The sequence below is a fragment of the Enhydra lutris genome, unplaced genomic scaffold (assembly GCF_002288905.1).
Source record: "Enhydra lutris kenyoni isolate GAN:26980312 unplaced genomic scaffold, ASM228890v2 scaffoldscaffold42, whole genome shotgun sequence".
NCBI lineage: Eukaryota > Metazoa > Chordata > Mammalia > Carnivora > Mustelidae > Enhydra > Enhydra lutris.
Window position 1 is genome coordinate 9,765,033 of NW_019154126.1, and position 3,032 is coordinate 9,768,064.

At 44.4% G+C, this 3,032-nt stretch overlaps 1 non-coding gene across 1 annotated transcript; it reads right to left on the minus strand.

Moving 5' to 3' along the window:
- Positions 1–1,618: 1,618 nt before the first annotated feature.
- Positions 1,619–1,691, minus strand: TRNAK-CUU. Its single transcript has one exon. It is a non-coding gene; the product is annotated as a tRNA-Lys (tRNA).
- Positions 1,692–3,032: the final 1,341 nt, after the last annotated feature.

The window sequence follows — 3,032 nt, forward strand, 5'->3', positions numbered from 1 at the left end:
AATAATTAGAAGCAATTTAACTGATGCAAAACAGGAGCGAAGAGTTCCTGCCTCAGTTCCTCTCTGATTACCACTAAGTCCTTCTGTTAACCAAACCTCCAGCTAATTTCCAGAAAGACAAAGATGCTACATACCTAAACTTCACCACCTAAACAACCCTGCTGGCAAATTAAGAAGAGAACACTCACTATCCACTAGAAAACTGGGGTAAGAACGGATATTTGTTTTCAAAATAGAAACATCTTGGTTTCCTAAATATTTATAAAGTGCTCTCTTAAAACTTGAAGAAGGGGTGCCTGGGTGGCTCAGTGGGTTAAAGCCTCTGCCTTCTGCTCAGGTCATGATACCAGGGTCCTGGGATCAAGCCCTGCATCGGGCTCTCTGCTCAGCAGGGAGCCTGCTTCCCCCTCTCTCTCTGCCTGCCTCTCTGCCTACTTGTGATATCTGTCTGTCAAATAAATAAATAAAATCTTAAAAAAAAAAAACTTGAAGAGTTTGGAAGTCTAAGAAAGACTCAGTACGGCGCCAACATTCCAATTCAGTATGTTGCAAATATTCGGAAAAGAGAGAAAAAATACTCCCTCAAACTCCCCAAGAGTAAAGGATTTTATCCCCTTGTTTTCTAGGAGCAGCTTGAATCCCAAATCATGTCAAGGTCCAAGTATACTCAGCTGTGAATCTCAGAACTGTCCCTGGGAGCGTAGGCTGCGCCCTGAGCCTGCCCCTGGACCCTGTTCCTGGTCAGGAGTGTATTGCTGCTGGAGGGACAGAGCGACTTGCTTAAACAGAGGAAGAAAGTTCACCCAGGTCGGGGACACCATTCGTGTCTCTGAGTCTCACTAATAAGGGTCCAGAGCCATCAAGCACCCTCAGAGAAACCGCCTGATGACTCACTGGGATTTCACTGACTGTGTGTGGGAGACAATGATATAAAATGCAGGCAAGAATGGGAATCAGCAAGGGAAAGCGGCTGTCAGGGGTAAACCTACAAAACTTCAATAAAATTAGGCTAAATTCCTCCGGCTCTTTCTTGTGAAAGTAGGTAAAACCCTTCCTTGATGTCATTTCTTTGGCTTGGCACACCTCATGATATGTGGGAGGATTAAACATTTATCCAATGCTCAGATTTATTCAACAGACATTTGCTGAGGGCCCGTAAACCAGGTCCTGGGTCACTTCTCAACATTATCCTCAGGTTGGAACGGCAGGGACTCTGCCCTCAAGAGAAAACCACTAGAAGCATCCAGCTGGAGTCCCAGAGGAGAAAAGAGAGAGTCTGGTAGAGGCAGTATTCAAGAGGTAGCAGGTTGGAGTTTTCCAGAACTGATGTATGATGCTGGTGGAAATTCCAAGCAGAATAAATGAAAGAAAATCCACATATGGATGCATTATAATGAAATTGCAAGGCAGTAAAGACAAAGGACTAATCTTAAGAGCAGCCAGGAAGGTGAGAAAGTGGGCGTGGACTATCGTCCTGCAGGGAACAGCAGTATATAACAGAGGTATAAGGATCTCTTCAAGTGCAAAAGAAAAACAGCCAGATTAGAAATCTTAAGACAGATCTTTTTGTGTATGTTTTTTTGTTTGTTTTCATTTTTTATTTTTTAATTAAGCTCTAGGCCCAGCGTGGGGCTTGAACCCACAACCCCACGATCAAGAGTCGCATGCTCTACCGACTGAGCCAGCCAGGCGCCCCTCAAGGCAGGTTCTAAGAAACAAGTCAAAATGAAGATATTGTCAGATAAGTCAAAACTAAGTTTGTCACCAGGAAGACATGCATTAGATGAAATCTTCAAGGAGATCCTTCGGGCAGAAAGTCAGTGATCCCAGATGGAAGACTTGGGATGCAAGAAAGGATGAAAAATGTGTGGGCAGATGTAAACAGAGAGTGCCTGCCTGGCATAGGAGTTGTACTATCTGGTGGGCCTTGAAGTATATATGGAAGTAAAATATCAGAGAAAAATAACGAGTAAGTCGGGAGCAAGTAAAGGAAGGTCCTTATATTATCTGAGAGGTTTGATTAAATTTAGACTTGAATAATTATGCTTAATTTGTAAGGCAAGTCCTTAAAAGAATAGAAGCACACCCTAAGTCAAACACATTGGAAGAGAAGAATGCTTGGTTAATCCCAAAGCAAAAAGTAAAGACAAAGGCGGGGTCCAGGGACCTAGAGGGGTCTTGCAGGACCTGCTAGGAGAGTAGGGTGGAAATCAAGCAGGAGGCAGCGATTTACCGAAGGTATAGAGAGAGTGAAGGTACAGACGAGCGTCTGGGAGACTCAGGAAAGGAGGGAGTCTCGTTGTGGCTCTGGGTCTGGGGTTTTTCTTGAGGGTTGTAGTCTGGTGTCTGGGTCCTCTCAGGCATCCAGGAACTGGCTAGAATAAAGACGAGGGCCCAGGTGTTACTCATTAGAGTCAGGGGACTTGGGGTTGAGATGTCCAGCGCCAGCATCTGGAATACACATATGACGGCTTTGTCGGGTCATTCTCACCTGGTCCTTCTGTAGATGCTCTATTCTAGAGGAATCATTCATTCCTCCTTCGAAGGAGCACAGGTGCTATTTGTACTCAGGTGTGCATGAAGTGGGGATGCAGGTCCTACCAAGAACAGGAAAGCAGCAGGAAAAGGAGCAAAAGCAGCTCTTTATGAAGTCCTTCAAGTTTCCCTGTCTCACAAAGAAACATGGAACGGGGGAAATAATTGAAAAAGACAACACAAGATGGCAAGTGTAAACCCCAAATATCAGTGATCGTATTTTATATGATAATAGACTTAATTCTCTAGTTAAAAACATAGATTGCATCAAAAAAATAAAAAACAATCCAGCTATGTGCTGTGTATATAAGATGCACCTAAGAAGATTCCGTTCTTGTGATTTTAGAATAATTTTACAGGTACAATACTCACTTGCCAGGCTCTGGGGCTGGCATGGAGGAAACATCAAAAGAAGATGACTAGCTCTGATGCAGGCAGGCGGGGTCCCAGGACCCAGAGGGGGTCCCGCAGGAACAGCCAAGAGGGTCCTTGGCTTC